The sequence below is a fragment of the Ranitomeya imitator genome, chromosome 5, assembly GCF_032444005.1.
Source record: "Ranitomeya imitator isolate aRanImi1 chromosome 5, aRanImi1.pri, whole genome shotgun sequence".
Classification (NCBI taxonomy): Eukaryota; Metazoa; Chordata; class Amphibia; order Anura; family Dendrobatidae; genus Ranitomeya; species Ranitomeya imitator.
This window is the reverse complement of record NC_091286.1, coordinates 668,990,319-669,015,999: the sequence shown is the minus strand read 5'-3', so window position 1 is coordinate 669,015,999 and position 25,681 is coordinate 668,990,319. Positions and strand designations below refer to the sequence as shown.

The window sequence follows — 25,681 nt, the reverse complement described above, 5'->3', positions numbered from 1 at the left end:
TGAAGGTCTCTTTATTGCTTTGCAAACATGGTCTCCAAATGAAGACTGGAATAAAGGACTTTCCACTCAAGAGTTGAGTCCTAATTGTCTTGGACTTAATTATAGCCACAATTTTGTCTGAAGTGGGGACCATATAGGCAATGCCATGAAGAGGTCTTCATAAAGAAACATCACAATGGTATACGGTGTGGGATGGCATAATTTACGGTAGATGAATCCCAGCTCAGCATTGCATTGATTTGCTACTCAAGCCAATGCTAGCACAAAAAGAGGATTCAGAGATCCTCCAAAAATTCAGAAAAATAGCAAAAAGGGCAGGAGATGCTTGCCTGCCTCGACCTCCAAACAAATGCACCAGGATGCAGTGGACCCATGTGGTTAAGATGGAGGCAACACAGGTGCTGAAATACCGATGAGGCAGCCACTCACAACCTACCAAATTAATGTAGGGGGTGGCTGCTTGGCATATGACTGCACATTAGAGACTTGTATGTGTCGCTGTTCACACAATGGGAATGCACAGCATCCAGGATAACAGCCTATTAGTGACGCCCTTCTATTAGCTCAGGCGGGCTGCCCAGCGCTATTAAGATGCATCCCATGTGAACAGACACCACAGTTTGCAAGACAGAATGGGCCCAACTGCACCCCGAAAAAATGCAAAAAACACATATATAAAAAAATATGTGAGGTATTGATTTGCTAGTCGAACCAATGGTCCAGATATTTCTCGAAATTATCCCACAATCTGTTTTTCAGTTCCACAAATTTTTTACTGTTTGACATATAGAAATAAAGCAAAAGCTGAGGAGGAGGATGTAAAGGAAAGGAATAGTGATGAGCGAGCACTAAAATGCTCAGGTCAAGCAGATTGGTATACTCAGGTACTCGATCCGAGCAACGAGCCCAATGTAAGTCTATGGGAAACCCGAGTATTTTTACCACGATCTCCCCCTGGGGTCCTTTTAATGTCTAAAAATGTCTGAAAATGATGGAAACACTGCTCAAATGACACAGAGACATTATGGATATAGCCCCTGGAAGCATTCCTGACTGCTAGTTCACAGCTGTAAACATTTTTTTTCTGAGATTCATGCCATTTTTCCCGATGCCACAAAAAACACACTAAAACAAAACCAGAACGGATTTTGCTGTGAAATATGATAAGGTACATCCTTTGCAGGTTAATGACTTGCCTGTAAGGCCAAATATTTAACCCCAGGCCAAAAATTTCTTCTCCCACTTAGGCTTAGTTCAGTCGCAGTGTTATTGAAGTGTTTTTCAATTTTATAATTGCTTTCAACCACTGCAAATTCATTCACTGGGAAATGTCATTGTAACATGTAACACCCCTATCTGGCCATGTGGTGTGTGACACATGAGCAGACCCATCTTGTTTCATTTATGAAGGAGGGACTCTTAAAGTCACAGAGCCTATTTTTACTGGTGCATCAGGCGACATTAATCTTCTTAAAGGGCCATTATTAAACAGTGGGTCTCTGAAGCTGTTGTAGCCTATGCTCTGAGTGGATGGGCTGCCAAGAATTACCACAATACCTCTTTCATAAGATGTCCAGGAGGGCCTCCTGAAAAAATGTTGCATTGAATGCAAGGCCTGCTCTGCTACCAATTCATAAGCACCCCATTATACCTTGGAACCCACATACTTGATGGGCCCATGAAAATCCACTTCATAATATGCATTTTGTACTCTGTACTCCTTTGTTTTACACATTGGCAGCAAGGCCAGCCCTGCTGCATAGTCAGTCATATGCACCCCATTACGCCTTGGAACCCACATACTGGATGGGCCCATGAAAATCCACTTGTATTTTTTAATGGTATGATGGCTCCCACTTTGCAGAATTATTTACAGGAGAATTTGGCAATTTTATTTGCTGTGTTTTTAACACCTACAGTCATGGCCAAAAGTTTTGAGAATGACACCAAAATTATATTTTCACATGATCTGCTGGCCTCTGGTTTTTATTAGTGTTTGTCTGATGTTTATATCACATACAGAAATATAATTGCAATCATATTATGAGTACCAATAGGTTATATTGACAGTTAGAATGAGTTAATGCAGCAAGTCAATATTTGCAGTGTTGCCCCTTCTTCTTCAAGACCTCTGTAATTCTCCCTGGCATGCTCTCAATCAACTTTTGGACCAAATCCTGACTGATAGCCGTCCATTCTTGCATAATCAGTGCTTGCATTTTGCCAGAATTTGTTGGTTTTTGTTTGTCCACCCGTCTCTTGATGACTGACCACAAGTTCTCAATGGGATTAAGATCTGGGGAGTTTCAAGGCCATGGACCCAAAATCTCTATGTTTTGTTCCATGAGCCATTTAGTTATCACATTTGCTTTATGGCAAGGTGCTCCATCATGCTGGAAAAGGCATTGTTGGGCGCCAAACTGCTCTTGGACGGTTGGGAGAAGTTGCTCTTGGAGGACATTCTGGTACCATTCTTTATTCATGGCTGTGTGTTTTTAGGCAAGACTGTGAGTGAGCCGATTCCCTTGGCTGAGAAGCAACCCCACACATGAATGGTTTCAGGATGCTTTACAGTTGGCATGAGACAAGACTGAAGGTAGCGCTCACCTCTTCTTCTCCGAATAAGCTGTTTTCCAGATGTCCCAAACAATCGAAAAGGGGATTCATCAGAGAAAATGACTTTGCCCCAGTCCTCAGCAGTCCACTCCCTGTACCTTTTGCAGAATATCAGTCGGTCCCTGATGTTTTTTCTGGAGAGAAGTGGCTTCTTTGCTGCCCTCCTTGAAACCAGGCCTTGCTCAAAGAGTCTCCGCCTCACAGTGCGTGCAGAAGCACTCACACCAGCCTGCTGCCATTCCTGAGCAAGCTCGGCACTGCTGGTAGTCCGATCCCGCAGCTGAAACAGTTTTAAGATACGGTCCTGGCGCTTGCTGGCCTTTCTTGGGCGCCCTGGAGCCTTTTTGACAACAATGGAAGCTCTCTCCTTGAAGTTCTTGATGATGCAATAGATTGTTGACTGAGGTGCAATCTTTGTAGCTGCGATACTCTTCCCTGTTAGGCCATTTTTGTGCAGTGCAATGATGGCTGCACATGTTTCTTTAGAGATAACCATGGTTAACTGAAGAGAAACAATGATACCAAGAACCAGCCTCCTTTTAAAGTGTCCAGTGATGTCATTCTTACTTTATCATGACTGATTGATCGCCAGCCCTGTCCTCATCAACACCCACACCTGTGTTAATGAATCAAGCACTAAAACGATGTTAGCTGCTCCTTTTAAGGCAGGACTGCAATGATGTTGAAATGTGTTTTGGGGGTTAAAGTTCATTTTCTGGGCAAATATTGACTTTGCAAGTACAGTAATTGCTGTTAAGCTGATCACTCTTTGACATTCAGGAGTATATGCAAATTGCCATTACAAAAATGAAGCAGTAAACTTTGGAAAAATTACTATTTGTCTCATTCTCAATAGTTTTGGCCATGACTGTAGGTTCTGATATGGCTTTAAATAAGGCTAACACTTGCAATACAACGCAATTTTATTGCAAACTACAAAATCCAAGGAATAGTATGATGTGTGATAGTGTGAGTGCGTACACTTTTTTGTATGTTAACATACAAAGGTTAATAAGTACATACAAGGATTAAATACATATAGTGATTACGTATATATAAAGATTAACATACAGTATACTTACATGATCCACAAGAGGCATTTAAACATCATCCGTCTGGAATATCAGAGAAGCAACACCAAGACAGAGAACCCCTGGGAGATTACGTACACTGCATGGGCATCCCCAATTATGCAGGTATCAGCACACTGTACATGTACAGGTACCCCAGTTTTGGCCTCTGTCTTAGTCATGTTTCTCTGGTGTTATATAGTGATTTACACTATGTATTAACTCTAGTTTCACCCAGACCTTCAAGTGACCAGCTTTCAAGGTTGTATGAAACTGAGATATCATGGAGTCTTCAGAGGAGGGGCCATAAACCCCTAGAAATTAAAAGCCACAAGGATATATATCAAACCACCTCAGGCAGAGTTTCAGTAAACCTTAATGTTTTACACTGACAAACAGCAAACATATAGAGGCTTAAAACTGTTTGTGAAGTGAATAAACAAACATTTCTCAAGATTGTGTCACTATGAGCATTGTCTGTCACATCTGTAATTGTTTTACAAGAAATGCTATGTGATTGTCTGAATGCATTCGGTATACCGTATTTTAGTCTGGATTCCAAATCGCCATTTGTATATTCGACATTTGTACATTTTAGGCAGCCAAAGTTATGGCTCTCAAGTAGAGAAACTAATATAGTCAACAAAGAAATAATTATAAGGAACTATTGAGCCAAACTAACAGCATTGCTTTATCAAATTTATATGAAGTGTATTGTGTCCAATGTGAGCAACCAGGCAACACAAAAAGGAGCTTTTCAAGTGAGCTCTTTAAGGTACACAAATGTTATGAAGTCTTTGCCAACATTGATGTGGTTTCACCAATGGGGGGTACATTTTTTAAAAGTATACTAGTGCCATCACAGACCTCCTTGCTAAAAATTTTGTGGCCTATAAATGTACAGTACACGTTCATCCAGGTCATGTCGCTGGAGATAAGGAAGAGACATTGCAGGAAACAGAGTTAAGAAGTAGACCCGATGTAGGGGTGTGGTTCTCTGAGACTTTTAATGGAGGGCATGAGCTGACAAACAATTCCCCAATGTGGGGTCTTTTCTTTACTAAAATAGTGCCATCACAGCACCCTTGCCCAAAATTCACCATACAGAGCACATTCACCTTGGTGATCTAGTGGCAGTTAAAGGACACATTGCAGGAGACAGAGTTAAGAAGTAGGCCCAATGTAATGTAATGCCCAATTCCCCATTGTGGGGTCCTTTCTTTACTAAATAAAATAGTGCTATCAAAGCCCCCTTGCCCAAAATTCACGGGCCTATAACAGTACAGAGCTCGTTCACCCTGGTTATCTAGTGGCAGGTAAAGAAGAAACATTGCAGGAGACAGAGTTAAGAGGTGCGCCCAATGTAGGGGTGTGGGTCTCTGAGACTTGTAAAGGAGTGCCTGGCCTGACAAGCATTTGCTCATGGGGGTACATTTTTTAAAAATATTTCATGTGGATCAAAGACACCCTTTCCACAAAATTGACTGTCTGTAGCAGCACAGAACACATGAACCCTGGGGATCTAATGGTAGAAAATGATGAGAACTGGAGGATGGCCTCATTAAAACCTAGGCTCAATTGAAAGGAGTGTTTCTCCTACACTAGTATTGCCCATACACTAAGTGCGTATGGGCTGACAAACATTTCCTCAAGTGGGATACATTGATTAAAAACATACTACGGGCATCCGAGACACCCATGCCAAAAAATTGATTGCCTGTAGCGGCCCAGAGGCCGATAACCCTGGTGATCTAGTGGTGGACAATGAGGAGACATAAAGCTAAATCATAATGAAATTAAACAAAGAAATAAAAAATGTGAATCAACCGATGAAAGTAAAGAACAAAAGGGATTGGCGAACACACGTTCATAAATTTGAAGCCTGAATGTGTCCAACGAGATATGTTTGTCCCTAGCAACAGTTGAGAGACAGGGCTATAAATAAAAATATAATTTAAAAGTCTTTGAATAATTTTCTATTGCTGAGGTATACACTTCCTCATAACAGGACTGTCCAGAGATTGGGAAAATGGAAAATATAAGAATACATGGGATAAATAGACCTACATCTCTTTTTTATGATATTTCCCCTTATGAGAGTAGCATTTGTTTTGGTTTAAAATTAGTTACGGCCATAATATTTACACCCTTGCAAAAAGAAAAAATGTGTCTTTGGCATCACAGAATCCGTTCACTCTGGTGTTCTACTGGTTATGGATGATGAGGATGAGGATAGGGAGGAGAATAACAACAAACAGACCAAATCTGGAAGCGTATACACATGTGTAGTTGTCAAGATGTGCCTGAGAATACACCTCCCCAAACAAGATAATGTATTTGAGGTTCTGTGTCGCTGTTTTCACTTGGTGGTGTTCAGAAGTCTTTCCCAATCTAGCCCTTGTTCATTTTTATAAGAGTCAGCCTGTCAGCATTTTCAGTTGACAGGCATATGCGCTTATCTGTTATAATTCCACCAGCGGCACTAAAAATCTGCTCTGACAGAACGCTAGCAGCAGGGCAGGCCAGGACCTCCAAGGCGTAGAGAGGCAGTTCATGCCACGTGTCCAGCTTGGATACCCAAAGGCACAGTGGAATCCCGGAGGACGTTTGTACGATCGTAACCCCTTCATGACCCAGCCTATTTTGACCTTAAAGACCTTGCCGTTTTTTGCAATTCTGACCAGTGTCCCTTTATGAGGTAATAACTCAGGAACGCTTCAACGGATCCTAGCGGTTCTGAGATTGTTTTTTCATGACATATTGGGCTTCATGTTAGTGGTAAATTTAGGTCAATAAATTCTGCGTTTATTTGTGATAAAAACGGAAATTTGGCGAAAATTTAGAAAATTTCGCAATTTTCACATTTTGAATTTTTATTCTGTTAAAACAGAGAGATATGTGACACAAAATAGTTAAGAAATAACATTTCCCACATGTCTACTTTACATCAGCACAATTTTGGAAACAAAATTTTTTTTTGTTAGGAAGTTATAAGGATTACAATTTCACCAGCGATTTGTCATTTTTACAACAAAATTTACAAAACCATTTTTTTTAGGGACCACCTCACATTTGAAGTCAGTTTGAGGGGTCTATGTGGCTGAAAATACCCAAAAGTGACACCATTCTAAAAACTGCACCCCTCAAGGTGCAAAAAACCACATTCAAGAAGTTTATTAACCCTTCAGGTGCTTCACAGCAGCAGAAGCAACATGGAAGGAAAAAATGAATATTTAACTTTTTAGTCACAAAAATTATCTTTTAGCAACAATTTTTTTATTTTCCCAATGGTAAAAGGAGAAACTGAACCACGAAAGTTGTTGTCCAATTTGTCCTGAGTACGCTGATACCTCATGTGTGGGGGTAAACCACTGTTTGGGCGCACGGCAGGGCTTGGAAGGGAAGGAGCGCCATTTGACTTTTTGAATCAAAAATTGGCTCCACTCTTTAGCGGACACCATGTCACGTTTGGAGAGCCCCCGTGTGCCTAAAAATTGGAGCTCCCCCACAAGTGACCCCATTTTGGAAACTAGACGCCCCAAGGAACTTATCTAGATGCATAGTGAGCACTTTGAACCCCCAGGTGCTTCACAAATTGATCCGTAAAAATGAAAAAGTACTTTTTTTTCACAAAAAAATTCTTTTAGCCTCAATTTTTTCATTTTCACATGGGTAACAGGATAAAATGGATCCTAAAATTTGTTGGGCAATTTTTCCTGAGTACGCAGATACCTCATATGTGGGGGTAAACCACTGTTTGGGCACATGGTAAGGCTCGGAAGGGAAGGAGCGCCATTTGACTTTTTGAATGAAAAATTATTTCCATCGTTAGCGGACACCATGTCGCGTTTGGAGAGCCCCTGTGTGCCTAAACATTGGAGCTCCCCCACAAGTGACCCCATTTTGGAAACTAGACCCCCCAAGGAACTTATCTAGATGCATATTGAGCACTTTAAACCCCCAGGTGCTTCACAGAAGTTTATAACGCAGAGCCATGAAAATAAAAAATAATTTTTCTTTCCTCAAAAATGATTTTTAGCCTGGAATTTCCTATTTTGCCAAGGATAATAGGAGAAATTGGACCCCAAATATTGTTGTCCAATTTGTCCTGAGTACGCTGATACCCCATATGTGGGGGTAAACCACTGTTTGGGCGCACTGCAGGGCTCGGAAGGGATGGCACGCCATTTGGCTTTTTAAATGGAAAATTAGCTCCAATCATTAGCGGACACCATGTCACGTTTGGAGAGCCCCTGTGTGCCTAAACATTGGAGATCCCCCAGAAATGACACCATTTTGGAAACTAGACCCCCAAAGGAACTAATCTAGATGTGTGGTGAGGACTTTGAACCCCCAAGTGCTTCTCAGAAGTTTATAACGCATAGCCATGAAAATAAAAATAAATTTTTTTTTTCTCAAAAATGATCTTTTAGCCTGCAATTTATTATTTTCCCAAGGGTAACAGGAGAAATTTGACCCCAAAAATTGTTGTCCAGTTTCTCCTGAGTACGCTGGAAACTAGACCCCCAAAGAAACTTATCTAGATGTGTGGTGAGCACTTTGAACCCCCAAGTGCTTCATAGAAGTTTATAATGCAGAGCCGTGAAAATAATAAATACGTTTTCTTTCCTCAAAAATTATTATTTAGCCCAGAATTTTTTATTTTCCCAAGGGTTACAGGAGAAATTGGACCCCAAAAGTTGTTGTCCAGTTTCTCCTGAGTACGCTGATACCCCATGAGTGGGGGTAAACCACTGTTTGGGCACACGTCGGGGCTCAGAAGGGAAGTAGTGACTTTTGAAATGCAGACTTTGATGGAATGGTCTGCGGGTGTCACGTTGCGTTTGCAGAGCCCCTGGTGTGCCTAAACAGTAGAAACCCCCCACAAGTGACCCCATTTTGGAAACTAGACCCCCCAAGGAACTTATCTAGATATGTGGTGAGCACTTTGAACCCCCAAGTGCTTCACAGACGTTTACAACGCAGAGCCGTGAAAATAAAAAATCATTTTTCTTTCCTCAAAAATTATGTTTTAGCAAGCATTTTTTTAGATTCACAAGGGTAACAGGAGAAATTGGACCCCAGTAATTGTTGCGCAGTTTGTCCTGAGTATGCTGGTACCCATATGTGGGGGTAAACCACTGTTTGGGCACACGTCAGGGCTCGGAAGTGAGGGAGCACCATTTGACTTTTTGAATACAAGATTGGCTGGAATCAATGGTGGCGCCATGTTGCGTTTGGAGACCCCTGATGTGCCTAAACAGTGGAAACCCCTCAATTCTAACTCCAACACTAACCCCAACACACCCCTAACTCTAATCCCAACTGTAGCCATAACCCTAATCACAACCCTAACCCCAACACACCCGTAACCCAACACACCCCTAACCACAACCCTAATTCCAACCCTAACCCTAAGGCTATGTGCCCACGTTGCGGATTCATGTGAGATATTTCCGCACCATTTTTGAAAAATCCGCGGGTAAAAGGTACTGCGTTTTACCTGCGGATTTTCCGCGGATTTCCAGTGTTTTTTGTGCGGATTTCACCTGCGGATTCCTATTGAGGAACAGGTGTAAAACGCTGCGGAATCCGCACAAAGAATTGACATGCTGCGGAAAATACAACGCAGCGTTTCCGCGTGGTATTTTCCGCACCATGGGCACAGCGGATTTGGTTTTTCATATGTTTACATGGTACTGTAAACCTGATGGAACACTGCTGCGAATCCGCAGCGGCCAATCCGCAGCCAAATCCGCACCGTGTGCACATAGCCTAATTCTAAAGGTATGTGCACACGCTGCGGAAAACGCTGCGGATCCGCAGCAGTTTCCCATGAGTTTACAGTTCAATGTAAACCTACGGGAAACAAAAATCGCTGTGCACACGCTGCGGAAAAACTGCACGGAAACGCAGTGGTTTACATTCCGCAGCATGTCACTTCTTTGTGCGGATTCTGCAGCGGTTTTACAACTGCTCCAATAGAAAATCGCAGTTGTAAAACCGCAGTGAAATGCGCAGAAAAAAACGCGGTAAATCCGCCATAAATCCGCAGCGGTTTAGCACTGCGGATTTATCAAATCCGCAGCGGAAAAATCCGCAGAGGACCAGAATACGTGTGCACATACCGAAACCCTAACCCTAGCCCTAACCCTACCCCTAACCCTACCCCTAACCATAGCCCTAACCCTACCCCTAACCCTACCCCTAACCCTAACCCTACCCCTAGCCCTACCCCTAACCCTAACCCTACCCCTAACCCTAACCCTATTCTAACATTAGTGGAAAAAAAAAATTTTCTTTATTTTTTTATTGTCCCTACCTATGGGGGTGACAAAGGGGGGGGGGTCATTTATTATTTTTTTTATTTTGATCACTGAGATATAATCTATCTCAGTGATCAAAATGCACTTTGGAACGAATCTGCCAGTCGGCAGATTCGGCTGGCGCACTGCGCATGCGCCCGCCATTTTGGAAGATGGCGGCGCCCAGGGAGAAGACGGACGGGACCCCGGCTGGATCGGTAAGTATGATGGGGTGGTGGGGGACCACGGGGGGGGGGATCGGAGCACGGGCGGGGAGGAATCAGAGCGCGGGAGGGGTGGAACGGAGCACGGGGGGCGTGGAACGGAGCACGGGGGGGCTGGAATGGAGCACGGGGGGGTGATTGGAGCACGGGGGGAGCGGACAAGAGCACGGGGGGGAGCGGAGCACTGGACAGAGGGGAGCCGGAGCAGTGTACCGGCCAGATCGGGGGGCTGGGGGGGCGATCGGTGGGGTGGGGTGGGGGCACATTAGTATTTCCAGCCATGGCCGATGATATTTCAGCATCGGCCATGGCTGGATTGTAATATTTCACCAGTTATAATAGGTGAAATATTACAAATCGCTCTGATTGGCAGTTTCACTTTCAACAGCCAATCAGAGCGATCGTAGCCACGAGGGGGTGAAGCCACCCCCCCTGGGCTAAACTACCACTCCCCCTGTCCCTGCAGATCGGGTGAAATGGGAGTTAACCCTTTCACCCGATCTGCAGGGACGCGATCTTTCCATGACGCCACATAGGCGTCATGGGTCGGATTGGCACCGACTTTCATGATGCCTACGTGGCGTCATGGGTCGGGAAGGGGTTAAAGGTACTCCCTCAGCATCTTCCCAAACATTGCACTTCTTGTGATAGCACCCCTTGCCTCTGTACCATGACGATGGGAGGGTCTGAGAAAACTGTCCCAGAACTTTGCCATTGTTCCTCTGCCTGAGCTGGATTGTACTTCTGTCTCTCTCGCTTGGACTCCTTGGTTGTTCAATAAATTCTGACGTCTGCTGCCAGCGTTTGCACATGGAAACACATGGAAATTTTCTAAGTAATTTGCTACAAGGGCCCTCTGGAACTGCAATATAATAATACACCTCTGTTGCGAATTCTGTTGTCGGGCTCCCTCCTGTGGTCATGAATGGTACTTCGGCTGGTTCTGTCCATGGACTTCCTCTGGTGGGTGTTTCTGAGTTTCCTTCCTCAGGCGACGAGGTTAATTCGTTAGCTGGCTGCTCTATTTAACTCCACTTAGATCTTTGCTCCAGGCCACCTGTCAATGTTCCAGTATTGGTCTAGTTCTCTCCTGGATCGTTCTTGTGACCTGTCTTCCCAGCAGAAGCTAAGTTCCAGCTTGTATTTCTTTGGTTTACTATTTTTCTGTCCAGCTTGCTATTTTATTGTTGTCTTGCTTGCTGGAAGCTCTGGGACGCAGGGGGAGCGCCTCCGCACCGTGAGTCGGTGCGGAGGGTCTTTTTTGCGTCCTCTGCGTGGTCTTTTTGTAGGTTTTTGTGCTGACCGCAAAGTAGCCTTTCCTATCCTCGGTCTGTTCAGTTAGTCGGGCCTCACTTTGCTAAATCTATTTCTTCTCTGTGTTTGTATTTTCATCTTTACTCTCAGTCATTATATGTGGGGGGCTGCCTTTTCCTTTGGGGAATTTCTCTGAGGCAAGGTAGGCTTTATTTTTCTATCTTCAGAGCTAGCTAGTTTCTTAGGCTGTGCCGAGTTGCATAGGGAGCGTTAGGCGCAATCCACGGCTATTTCTAGTGTGTTTGATAGGATTAGGGATTGCGGTCAGCAGAGTTCCCACGTCCCAGAGCTCGTCCTTTATTATCAGTAACTATCAGGTCATTCCGTGTGCTCTTAACCACCAGGTCCATTATTGTCCTGACCACCAGGTCATAACAGTACAGGTGGCACAAAGTACTAATGCATCTCAATAGAGGGATAAGAGAAGTTCTGAGACCATTTTTTTTTCTTTGCAGTGTGTTTTGTCTCTCTTTTCCCCTTCTTTACCTCTGGGTGGTTCAGGACACTGGTGTAAACATTGACATTCAAGGTCTGTCCTCTTGGATGGATAATCTCACTACAAGGGTACAAAACATTCAAGATTTTGTGGTTCAGAATCCGATGTCAGAGCCTAGGATTCCAATTCCTAATTTGTTTTTTGGTGATAGATCTAAGTTCTTGAATTTCAAAAATAATTGTAAATTGTTTCTTGCCTTGAAACCTCGCTCCTCAGGTGACCCTGTTCAACAAGTAAGGATCATTATTTCTTTGTTACGTGGTGACCCTCAAGACTGGGCATTTTCCCTTGCGCCAGGAGATCCGGCATTGCGTGATGTTGATGCGTTATTCCTGGCTCTTGGATTGCATTATGACGCACCTAATTCAGTGGATCAGGCAGAGAAAATCTTGCTGGCTCTGTGTCAGGGTCAGGATGAAGCGGAGATATATTGTCAGAAGTTTAGAAAGTGTTCTGTGCTCACTCAGTGGAATGAATGTGCCCTGGCTGCAATCTTCAGAAAGGGTCTCTCTGAAGCCCTTAAGGATGTCATGGTGGGGTTTCCCATGCCTGCTGGTCTGAATGAGTCTATGTTCTTGGCCATTCAGATCGATCGACGCTTGCGTGAGCATAAAGCTGTGCACCATTTGGCGGTACTATCTGAGAACCAGGGATTCAAGCTTGAGGAGGCTAATTTGCATATTCCAGGTGCCTTCTGGGAAAAGCGAAGAGTCTCCCTAAGCTAGAAGATCGTTGGGTACAGCCGGGACCAGCTGCTTGGAAAGCATCACCAAACCGCGCGCCTGACGGCGCGCAAATTTTTGCCTGTAGGACATTATTGCAAGAGAGCTTGACTGAGTAGATTACACAAGAAGGAAAACACACAGCAAGTCAGCAGTATCTAGGAGCAACATGGCAGATGTGACAACCTACATGGTGAGCTGCAGCATGTGCTACATGTTCACAGATCGACCAGAAGAAGAATCCAATTTCACCTGTCAGAAGTGTAGACTAGTGGCCCTTTTAGAAGAAAAGGTGCGGGGTCTGGAAGAAAGAATAGCAACATTGAAACTCATCAAAGAGAATGAAGACTTTCTAGACAGAACATAAGCATCTCTACTGGTCACAGAAGGTGAAAAAAGTGTCAGAGAACCTCCAAAAGCAGATGAGTGGAAGCATGTGACCAAAAGAAGCAAGAAGACCATGGAGAAATCACCAACCACACAACTGAAGAACCGATATCAAATCTTTGTAGAGGATGAAGATGGCACACCTAAGGATGAAGCAATACCAGCAAGCAAAAAAGAAAAGGGCACACAGCAACAAGTGACAGCAAAAAGTACAGCCAAGAAGCAACAAAGAGTGGTGGTGGTGGGAGACTCACTACTGAGAGGCACAGAAGCAGTCATCTGCAGACCGGACATAACCGCAAGAGAAGTATACTGCCTTCCAGGTGCGATGATCAAGGATGTGACCGATAGGATACCAAAGCTCTTCAGCTCCAAGGATGTCCACCCATTTCTTCTGATACATGTTGGCACCAATGACACGGCAAGGAAGGACCTACCGACAATCTGCAAAGACTTTGAAGAGTTGGGGAAGAAAGTAAAGGAACTGGATGCACAGGTAGTTTTTTCTTCTATCCTTCCAGTAGACGGGCATGGCACCAGGAGATGGAACAGGATCCTTGATGCAAACAACTGGCTAAGACGATGGTGCAGACAACAAGGATTCGGATTCCTGGACCACGGTGTGAATTACTTGTATGATGGACTCCTCGCCAGAGACGGACTACACCTCAACAAACCTGGGAAACACACATTCGCCAGAAGACTCGCTACACTCATCAGGAGGGCGTTAAACTAGAAGAAGAGGGGACGGGAAGAAAAACATTAGACTTGAACAAAGAAGACCCAGGAAAACATACTCAGAAGGGAGGTAAGAACATTTCTAAAACAATCCACAGCGAGGAGATTGGAACAAAACAAAATCCTCTAAACTGCATGCTCGCAAACGCCAGAAGCCTGACAAACAAGATGGAAGAACTAGAAGCAGAAATATCTACAGGTAACTTTGACATAGTAGGAATAACCGAGACATGGTTAGATGAAAGCTATGACTGGGCAGTTAACTTACAGGGTTACAGTCTGTTTAGAAAGGATCGTAAAAATTGGAGAGGAGGAGGGGTTTGTCTCTATGTAAAGTCTTGTCTAAAGTCCACTTTAAGGGAGGATATTAGCGAAGGAAATGAGGATGTCGAGTCCATATGGGTCGAAATTCATGGAGGGAAAAATGGTAACAAAATTCTCATTGGGGTCTGTTACAAACCCCCAAATATAACAGAAACCATGGAAAGTCTACTTCTAAAGCAGATAGATGAAGCTGCAACCCATAATGAGGTCCTGGTTATGGGGGACTTTAACTACCCGGATATTAACTGGGAAACAGAAACCTGTGAAACCCATAAAGGCAACAGGTTTATGCTAATAACCAAGAAAAATTATCTTTCACAATTGGTGCAGAATCCAACCAGAGGAGCAGCACTTTTAGACCTAATACTATCTAATAGACCTGACAGAATAACAAATCTGCAGGTGGTCGGGCATCTAGGAAATAGCGACCACAATATTGTACAGTTTCACCTGTCTTTCACTAGGGGGACTTGTCAGGGAGTCACAAAAACACTGAACTTTAGGAAGGCAAAGTTTGACCAGCTTAGAGATGCCCTTAATCTGGTAGACTGGGACAATATCCTCAGAAATAAGAATACAGATAATAAATGGGAAATGTTTAAGAACATCCTAAATAGGCAGTGTAAGCGGTTTATACCTTGTGGGAATAAAAGGACTAGAAATAGGAAAAACCCAATGTGGCTAAACAAAGAAGTAAGACAGGCAATTAACAGTAAAAAGAAAGCATTTGCACTACTAAAGCAGGATGGCACCATTGAAGCTCTAAAAAACTATAGGGAGAAAAATACTTTATCTAAAAAAACAAATTAAAGCTGCCAAAAAGGAAACAGAGAAGCACATTGCTAAGGAGAGTAAAACTAATCCCAAACTGTTCTTCAACTATATCAATAGTAAAAGAATAAAAACTGAAAATGTAGGCCCCTTAAAAAATAGTGAGGAAAGAATGGTTGTAGATGACGAGGAAAAAGCTAACATATTAAACACCTTCTTCTCCACGGTATTCACGGTGGAAAATGAAATGCTAGGTGAAATCCCAAGAAACAATGAAAACCCTATATTAAGGGTCACCAATCTAACCCAAGAAGAGGTGCGAAACCGGCTAAATAAGATTAAAATAGATAAATCTCCGGGTCCGGATGGCATACACCCACGAGTACTAAGAGAACTAAGTAATGTAATAGATAAACCATTATTTCTTATTTTTAGGGACTCTATAGCGACAGGGTCTGTTCCGCAGGACTGGCGCATAGCAAATGTGGTGCCAATATTCAAAAAGGGCTCTAAAAGTGAACCTGGAAATTATAGGCCAGTAAGTCTAACCTCTATTGTTGGTAAAATATTTGAAGGGTTTCTGAGGGATGTTATTCTGGATTATCTCAATGAGAATAACTGTTTAACTCCATATCAGCATGGGTTTATGAGAAATCACTTCTGTCAAACCAATCTAATCAGTTTTTATGAAGAGGTAAGCTATAGGCTGGACCACGGTGAGTCATTGGACGTGGTATATCTCGATTTTTCCAAAGCGTTTGATACCGTGCCGCACAAGAGGTTGGTACACAAAATGAGAATGCTTGGTCTGGGGGAAAATGTGTGTAAATGGGTTAGTAACTGGCTTAGTGATAGAAAGCAGAGGGTGGTTATAAATGGTATAGTCTCTAACTGGGTCGCTGTGACCAGTGGGGTACCGCAGGGGTCGGTATTGGGACCTGTTCTCTTCAACATATTCATTAATGATCTGGTAGAAGGTTTACACAGTAAAATATCGATATTTGCAGATGATACAAAACTATGTAAAGCAGTTAATACAAGAGAAGATAGTATTCTGCTACAGATGGATCTGGATAAGTTGGAAACTTGGGCTGAAAGGTGGCAGATGAGGTTTAACAATGATAAATGTAAGGTTATACACATGGGAAGAAGGAATCAATATCACCATTACACACTGAATGGGAAACCACTGGGTAAATCTGACAGGGAGAAGGACTTGGGGATCCTAGATAATGATAAACTTACCTGGAGCAGCCAGTGCCAGGCAGCAGCTGCCAAGGCAAACAGGATCATGGGGTGCATTAAAAGAGGTCTGGATACACATGATGAGAGCATTATACTGCCTCTGTACAAATCCCTAGTTAGACCGCACATGGAGTACTGTGTCCAGTTTTGGGCACCGGTGCTCAGGAAGGATATAATGGAACTAGAGAGAGTACAAAGGAGGGCAACAAAATTAATAAAGGGGATGGGAGAACTACAATACCCAGATAGATTAGCGAAATTAGGATTATTTAGTCTAGAAAAAAGACGACTGAGGGGCGATCTAATAACCATGTATAAGTATGTAAGGGGACAATACAAATATTTCGCTGAGGATCTGTTTATACCAAGGAAGGTGACGGGCACAAGGGGGCATTCTTTGCGTCTGGAGGAGAGAAGGTTTTTCCACCAACATAGAAGAGGATTCTTTACTGTTAGGGCAGTGAGAATCTGGAATTGCTTGCCTGAGGAGGTGGTGATGGCGAACTCAGTCGAGGGGTTCAAGAGAGGCCTGGATGTCTTCCTGGAGCAGAACAATATTGTATCATACAATTATTAGGTTCTGTAGAAGGACGTAGATCTGGGGATTTATTATGATGGAATATAGGCTGAACTGGATGGACAAATGTCTTTTTTCGGCCTTACTAACTATGTTACTATGTTACTATGTAATGGGCCTGAGCCTATGCAATGTGATAGGACTTTGACCAGAGCTGAACGGCAAGAACACAGACGTCGGAATGGGCTATGTTTTTACTGTGGTGATTCCACTCATGCTATCTCCGATTGTCCTAAGCGCACTAAGCGGTTCGCTAGGTCTGCCACCATTGGTACGGTACAGTCTAAATTTCTATTGTCTGTTACTCTGATTTGCTCTTTGTCATCCTATTCTGTTATGGCATTTGTGGATTCAGGCGCTGCCCTGAATTTGATGGACTTGGAGTATGCTAGGCGCTGTGGTTTTTTCTTGGAGCCCTTGCAGTATCCTATTCCATTGAGAGGAATTGATGCTATGCCTTTGGCCAAGAATAAGCCTCAGTACTGGACCCAATTGACCATGTGCATGGCTCCTGCACATCAGGAGGATATCCGCTTTCTGGTGTTGCATAATCTGCATGATGTGGTCGTTTTGGGGTTGCCATGGCTACAGGTTCATAATCCAGTATTGGACTGGAAATCTATGTCTGTGTCCAGCTGGGGTTGCCAGGGGGTACATGGTGATGTTCCATTTTTGTCTATTTCGTCTTCCACTCCTTCTGAAGTTCCAGAGTTTTTGTCGGATTATCGGGATGTATTTGATGAGCCCAAAGCCAGTGCCCTACCTCCTCATAGGGATTGCGATTGTGCAATTAATTTGATTCCTGGTAGTAAGTTTCCTAAGGGCCGATTGTTCAATTTATCTGTGCCAGAGCACGCCGCTATGCGGAGTTATATAAAGGAATCCTTGGAGAAGGGTCATATTCGCCCGTCGTTATCACCGTTAGGAGCAGGGTTCTTTTTTGTGTCCAAGAAGGATGGTTCTTTGAGACCTTGTATTGATTACCGCCTTCTTAATAAAATTACAGTAAAATTTCAGTATCCTTTGACGTTGCTGTCTGATTTGTTTGCTCGTATTAAAGGGGCTAGTTGGTTCACCAAGATAGATCTTCGAGGGGCGTATAATCTTGTGCGTATTAAACAAGGCGATGAATGGAAAACAGCATTTAATACGCCCGAGGGCCATTTTGAGTACCTGGTTATGCCATTCGGGCTTTCTAATGCTCAATCTGTGTTTCAGTCCTTTAAGCATGACATCTTCCGAGAGTACCTGGATAAATTCCTGATTGTGTATTTGGATGATATTTTGGTCTTTTTGGATGATTGGGAGTCTCATGTGAAGCAGGTCAGAATGGTGTTCCAGGTCCTTCGTGCAAATTCCTTGTTTGTGAAGGGGTCAAAGTGTCTCTTTGGAGTTCAGAAGGTTTCATTTTTGGGGTTCATTTTTTCCCCTTCTACTATCGAGATGGACCCTGTTAAAGTCCAGGCCATTTACGATTGGACTCAGCTGACATCTGTGAAGAGCCTGCAAAAGTTCCTGGGCTTTGCTAATTTTTATCGGCGCTTCATCGCTAATTTTTCTACTGTTGCTAAACCGTTGACTGATTTGACCAAGAAGGGTGCTGATGTGGTCAATTGGTCTTCTGCAGCTGTAGAGGCTTTTCAGGAGTTGAAGCGTCGTTTTTCTTCTGCCCCTGTGTTGTGCCAGCCAGATGTTTCGCTCCCATTTCAGGTTGAGGTTGATGCTTCTGAGATTGGAGCAGGGGCTGTTTTGTCGCAAAGAAGTTCTGATGGCTCGGTGATGAAGCCATGTGCTTTCTTTTCTAGGAAGTTTTCGCCTGCTGAGCGTAACTATGATGTTGGTAATCGTGAGTTGTTGGCCATGAAGTGGGCATTCGAGGAGTGGTGTCATTGGCTGGAAGGAGCCAAGCATCGCGTGGTGGTCTTGACAGATCACAAGAATTTGACTTATCTCGAGTCTGCCAAACGGTTGAATCCGAGACAGGCTCGATGGTCGTTATTTTTCTCCCGTTTTGATTTTGTGGTTTCGTACCTTCCGGGCTCTAAGAATGTGAAGGCTGATGCCCTGTCAAGGAGTTTTGTGCCTGACTCTCCGGGTGTTCCTGAGCCGGCGGGTATTCTCAAAGAGGGGGTAATTTTGTCTGCCATCTCCCCTGATTTGCGGCGGGTGCTGCAAAAATTTCAGGCTGATAGACCTGACCGTTGCCCAGCGGAGAAACTGTTTGTCCCTGATAGATGGACTAGTAGAGTTATCTCTGAGATTCATTGTTCAGTGTTGGCTGGGCATCCTGGAATCTTTGGTACCAGAGATTTGGTGGCTAGATCCTTCTGGTGGCCGTCTTTGTCACGGGATGTGCGTTCTTTTGTGCAGTCCTGTGGGACTTGGGCTCGGGCTAAGCCCTGCTGTTCTCGTGCCAGTGGGTTGCTTTTGCCCTTGCCGGTCCCGAAGAGGCCCTGGACGCATATTTCTATGGATTTTATTTCGGATCTCCCCGTCTCTCAAAAGATGTCGGTCATTTGGGTGGTTTGTGATCGCTTTTCTAAGATGGTCCATTTGGTACCTTTGTCTAAATTGCCTTCCTCCTCTGATTTGGTGCCATTATTTTTCCAGCATGTGGTTCGTTTACATGGTATCCCGGAGAACATCGTTTCTGACAGAGGTTCCCAGTTTGTTACGAGGTTTTGGCGAACCTTTTGTGCTAGGATGGGCCTTGATTTACCTTTTTCCTCGGCTTTCCATCCTCAGACAAATGGCCAAACCGAACGAACTAATCAAACTTTGGAAACATATCTGAGATGCTTTGTTTCTGCTGATCAGGATGATTGGGTGTCCTTTTTGTCGTTGGCTGAGTTCGCCCTTAATAATCGGGCCAGCTCGGCTACTTTGGTTTCGCCGTTTTTCTGCAATTCTGGTTTCCATCCTCGTTTCTCTTCAGGGCAGGTTGAGTCTTCGGACTGTCCTGGTGTAGATACTGTGGTGGATAGGTTGCAGCAGATTTGGACTCATGTGGTGGACAATTTGACATTGTCCCAGGAGAAGGCTCAACGTTTCGCTAACTGCCGGCGCTGTGTGGGTCCCCGACTTCGTGTTGGGGATTTGGTTTGGTTGTCGTCTCGTTATGTTCCTATGAAGGTTTCCTCTCCTAAGTTTAAGCCTCGTTTCATTGGTCCATATAAGATTTCTGAGGTTATCAATCCTGTGTCATTTCGTTTGGCCCTTCCTGCTTCTTTTGCCATCCATAATGTGTTCCATAGGTCGTTATTGCGGAGATACGTGGCGCCTGTGGTTCCATCTGTTGATCCTCCTGCCCCGGTGTTGGTTGAGGGGGAGTTGGAGTATGTGGTGGAGAAGATTTTGGATTCTCGTGTTTCGAGACGGAAACTCCAGTACCTGGTCAAGTGGAAGGGTTATGGTCAGGAAGATAATTCCTGGGTTTTTGCCTCTGATGTTCATGCTGCTGATCTGGTTCGTGCCTTTCATTTGGCTCATCCTGGTCGGCCTGGGGGCTCTGGTGAGGGTTCGGTGACCCCTCCTCAAGGGGGGGGTACTGTTGTGAATTCTGTTGTCGGACTCCCTCCTGTGGTCATGAATGGTACTTCGGCTGGTTCTGTCCATGGACTTCCTCTGGTGGATGTTTCTGAGTTTCCTTCCTCAGGTGACGAGGTTAATTCGTTAGCTGGCTGCTCTATTTAACTCCACTTAGATCTTTGCTCCAGGCCACCTGTCAATGTTCCAGTATTGGTCTAGTTCTCTCCTGGATCGTTCTTGTGACCTGTCTTCCCAGCAGAAGCTAAGTTCCAGCTTGTATTTCTTTGGTTTACTATTTTTCTGTCCAGCTTGCTATTTTATTGTTGTCTTGCTTGCTGGAAGCTCTGGGACGCAGAGGGAGTGCCTCCGCACCGTGAGTCGGTGCGGAGGGTCTTTTTTGCGTCCTCTGCGTTGTCTTTTTGTAGGTTTTTGTGCTGACCGCAAAGTAACCTTTCCTATCCTCGGTCTGTTCAGTTAGTTGGGCCTCACTTTGCTAAATCTATTTCTTCTCTGTGTTTGTATTTTCATCTTTACTCTCAGTCATTATATGTGGGGGGCTGCCTTTTCCTTTGGGGAATTTCTCTGAGGCAAGGTAGGCTTTATTTTTCTATCTTCAGGGCTAGCTAGTTTCTTAGGCTGTGCCGAGTTGCATAGGGAGTGTTAGGCGCAAACCACGGCTATTTCTAGTGTGTTTGATAGAATTAGGGATTGCGGTCAGCAGAGTTCCCACGTCCCAGAGCTCGTCCTTTATTATCAGTAACTATCAGGTCATTCCGTGTGCTCTTAACCACCAGGTCCATTATTGTCCTGACCACCAAGTCATAACACACCTCTCTGCCTCTGGTAGAAGAGATTGAAAGTTCTCCTTGTAGCGTGGGTCTAGAAGTGTCACCAACCAGTAATGAGTGTCACCCAAAATTTCTATAATGCAAGGGTCATGTGACATGCAGCGCAACATAACGTCAGCCATGCGTGCCAGACTGCTAACAGGCAAGACTTCCATGTCCTCACCAACATGACAACTGACCATGCAGTCCTGCTCCTCCTTATCCTCATCCTCCTCCTCCCTGTCCTCTGGCCATTCCCACTGAACAGACGATAGGACAGTTGTGTTAGTAGTACTCTCTATAGCACATGAAAGTAGCTCCTGTTCTTCCTCCTCTTACTCCTCCTCATTGACTACCAATCCACGTTGAGAAGACAAGAGGCTGGGCTGCACGCAATCCCCCTGTATGTTTCCTTGCTCCATGTCCTCGTGCTCTGCCTGCAATGCATCCTCTTTAATTGTGAGCAGAGAGGTTTTCAGAATGCTGAGAAGCGGGATGGTGATGCTAATTATGGCGTCATCGCCTTGTTGATGTTGGTAGTCAACAACTACCCTCTTCTGCTCACAAATCCTTTCCAACATATGCAGCGTAAAGTTCCAGCTCGTGGGGACATCACACACCAGTCGGTGAGCTGGAAGCTGCAAACGCTGCTGAAGCATGGCAAGGGCGGCTGAAGCTGTAGCAGACTTTCTAAAATGGGCAGATAGATGGCATACTTTCACTAGCAGATCCGGCAGCTCCGGGTAGCTTTTCAGAAAACGTTGAACCACGAGGTTAAGCACATGGGCTAAGCAAGGTACGTGTGTGAGCTCACCTTGCCTCAAACCCGCCACCAAGTTACAGCCATTGTGGCACACGACGATGCCTGGCTGTAGTTTCAGCGGTGTCATCCAAACATCTGACTGCTCTTTCAGTGCTGTCCACAACTTTTCTGCATCGTGCGGTTTGTCACTTATGCAGATTAGCTTCAGTACAGCCTGTTGCCGCTTGGCTGAGGAAATGCTAAAGTGTTTCCAGCTTCTGACTGATGTGTTGATTTCAGAGATGGAGGATGAATAAGAGGAGGAGGTGCAGGAGCTGTAGACTATGGGGCAACCCTGATTGACGTAGAGCCAGCAATCCTCAGCGTGGGGAGGATGTGTTCCATCCCAAGGTCCACTATGTTAACCGAGTGTGCCGTCAGTGAGATGTACCGTCCCTGCCCACAAGCACTTGTCCATATGTCCATGGTTATGTGGACTTTCCCTTTAACAGCATTGTTGAGGGCATGGGTAATGTTGTGGGACACATGCTGGTGTAATGCCAATTCAGCACCCCGGGAGAAATAGTGGCGACTGGGGACCGAGTACCTTGGGACAGCTGGGGCTATCAGGTTGCAGAAAGCTTACATCTCAACGAGCCTAAAAGGCAGCATTTATAGTGCAAGCAGAAGAGAAATATTAGAATTTAGGACTGTGGCCTGTGGGGCGTTGGCTGGGTATTTCCGCTTGCGTTCCAAAGACTGGAGAATAAACAAAGGTTCTTATTGTTCGTTCGGTGTCCACTCACCTGGACATATGTTTCACCCAAAGAAGAGGGTAGTGGCGAAAGTACGTCTGGGTGAGTGGACGCCGAACAAACACTAAGCACCTTTGCACAGGTAATTCCTACATTTTTTAATGGATTGATGGGACTAGTGGCTAAATTGATGTGGGCAACACTGACATTATTACTTGTATTAGCCTTATATCTGTATGAGTTTACATGGAGATAGTGGATCTACTTTATAACACTGCACTTTATTGTAACAGTTAATCCATATGGCTATATGTCAATATAATGTGCCCTTGATATATACACTGCTTGTGAGCTTTCATGTCAGTATATGTTTAGTGCCAGTCGTCCATTAACATTGATATTTGTTGTATTTATTCTTAGAACTGTGGGAATTTACAAACTGCATTATATTGGTATGCAAAAAAAAAGGGAAGAAGCCAGCACTGCTTATGGTCAGAACGCAATAACTGAAGTGCAATTGCACATAAATTCTAACTGTATTTCAAATATGAGACATTTAGCAAACAATTGATCAATTCTTTGAGCTACCCCGCCACTTCACGGCAATCTCATAATGGGGCAGTCCTAATCTTCGTATTTTATTTACGTTGTGCCATTATGGCTTCCTGAATGTATAAAAAAAAAAAAAAAAAAAAAAAAAAAGGACCACATTAAATGCGAACTGTACCTGGAGCATTTTCAGAATCACTCCCTTGGTGCTAGGAAAGGCAAGCGCAGGTAAAGGCCGATCAGGTCCAGTGCGGACATTTCAGATCTGGCTTCCACACTGCCAAACCCGCGCCAAAGATGAAGGGTGAGACAGGCTGAGACACAGGTGCACAACTAACTTGAGCCTGAGGCGGGGCAGGGCTGCTGTGTGTGTGCACAGCAGCCTATCAATCACAGTGAACACAGAAAGAATGGCGCACATAACCCAGCGTGCGCGGCAACAGTGGTGGTCAGCCACATACCAATGCAAAGCAAAAAAAAAGGGAAGAAGCCAGCACTGCTTATGGTCAGAACGCAATAACTGAAGTGCAATTGCACATAAATTCTAACTGTATTTCAAATATGAGACATTTAGCAAACAATTGATCAATTCTTTGAGCTACCCCGCCACTTCACGGCAATCTCATAATGGGGCAGTCCTAATCTTCGTATTTTATTTACGTTGTGCCATTATGGCTTCCTGAATGAACACAGGCTGACATTCTTTCTGTGTTCACTGTGATTGATAGGCTGCTGTGCACACACATAGCAGCCCTGCCCTGCCTCAGGCTCCAGTTAATTGTGCACCTGTGTCTCAGCCTGTCTCACCCTTCATCTTTGGTGCGGGTTTGGCAGTGTGGAAGCCAGATCTGAAATGTCCGCACTGGACCTGATCGGCCTTTACCTGCGTTTGTCTTTCCTGGCACCAAGGGAGTGATTCTGAAAATGCTCCAGGTACAGTTCGCATGTTATGTGGTCCTTTTTTTTTTTTTTTTTTTTTTTTTTTTTTTTTTTATACATTCAGGAGGCCATAATGGCACAACGTAAATAAAATACATAGATTAGGACTGCCCCATTATGAGAATGCCGTGAAGTGGCGGGGTAGCTCAAAGAATTGATCAATTGTTTGCTAAATGTCTCATATTTGAAATACAGTTAGAATTTATGTGCAATTGCACTTCAGTTATTGCGTTCTGACCATAAGCAGTGCTGGCTTCTTCCCTTTTTTTTGCTTTGCATTGGTATGTGGCTGACCACCACTGTTGCCGCGCACGCTGGGTTATGTGCGCCATTCTTTCTGTGTTCACTGTGATTGATAGGCTGCTGTGCACACACATAGCAGCCCTGCCCTGCCTCAGGCTCAAGTTAATTGTGCACCTGTGTCTCAGCCTGTCTCACCCTTCATCTTTGGTGCGGGTTTGGCAGTGTGGATGCCAGATCTGAAATGTCCGCACTGGACCTGATCGGCCTTTACCTGCGTTTGTCTTTCCTGGCACCAAGGGAGTGATTCTGAAAATGCTCCAGGTACAGTTCGCATGTTATGTGGTCCTTTTTTTTTTTTTTTTTTATACATTCAGGAGGCCATAATGGCACAACGTAAATAAAATACGTAGATTAGGACTGCACCATTATGAGAATGCCGTGAAGTGGCGGGGTAGCTCAAAGAATTGATCAATTGTTTGCTAAATGTCTCATATTTGAAATACAGTTAGAATTTATGTGCAATTGCACTTCAGTTATTGCGTTCTGACCATAAGCAGTGCTGGCTTCTTCCCTTTTTTTTTGCATTATATTGGTATAGCAATATTTTTCTGCATTATCATTGGTAATGTAGAATATCCCGTGTATCATTGATATCAGTGTACTATGTGTGTGTTCATTTTTTCAGAGTCCTTTGACAGTATTCTTGTTTTTTTAATTGTTTTATGTATTATTGAATAAAAGCTAATATTTATCTTAATTTGAGATCTCTTCATATTTCCACAGATATAGTGTAAATGGAAGTTGGGTGATATTGTATGTAGAATTGCCCTTTGTATCATTCTGGACATTTTGGTTGATAAATATCAATCATGTCAAAAGAATGATGTAATCAAGTTTTGTTAATAACTCCCGTTACGGCCGTAGGTACTGTATAGGGAACACAACTTCCAAAACCAACAATTTTAGAAATATGATGAGAGGCACCTTGCCAAAATGAAGCCACTACAAAACAATCCCATAGAAATACAAGATGAATTCTATACCCAGAACATTCATTATACAATCATTAATAACCACATTGAAAGAAGCCAAGGCTGTGTGTGTTTTTCTGTGCATGATGCTCATACTGGATAATGACATCTTTCCAAACAACTCAATTTATTTTCTACATTTTGCAATTTGCATAAAATTATCATGGCTATTGATCCTGTGAAGTCCATGACTTTTCATTCTTGTTGTTGCAATTTGAATGAATTTTGAGGAGTAGAATACTATCACATATTTCAAAATGTGGCTACGGGATGATCAG

At 43.9% G+C, this 25,681-nt stretch overlaps 1 protein-coding gene across 1 annotated transcript in view; it reads left to right on the top strand.

Annotated features, from left to right (window-relative positions):
- Window positions 1–25,681, top strand: part of LOC138638740 (cytochrome P450 2B4-like) — a 421,931-nt gene that overhangs the window by 197,004 nt on the left and 199,246 nt on the right. The window lies entirely within an intron of this gene.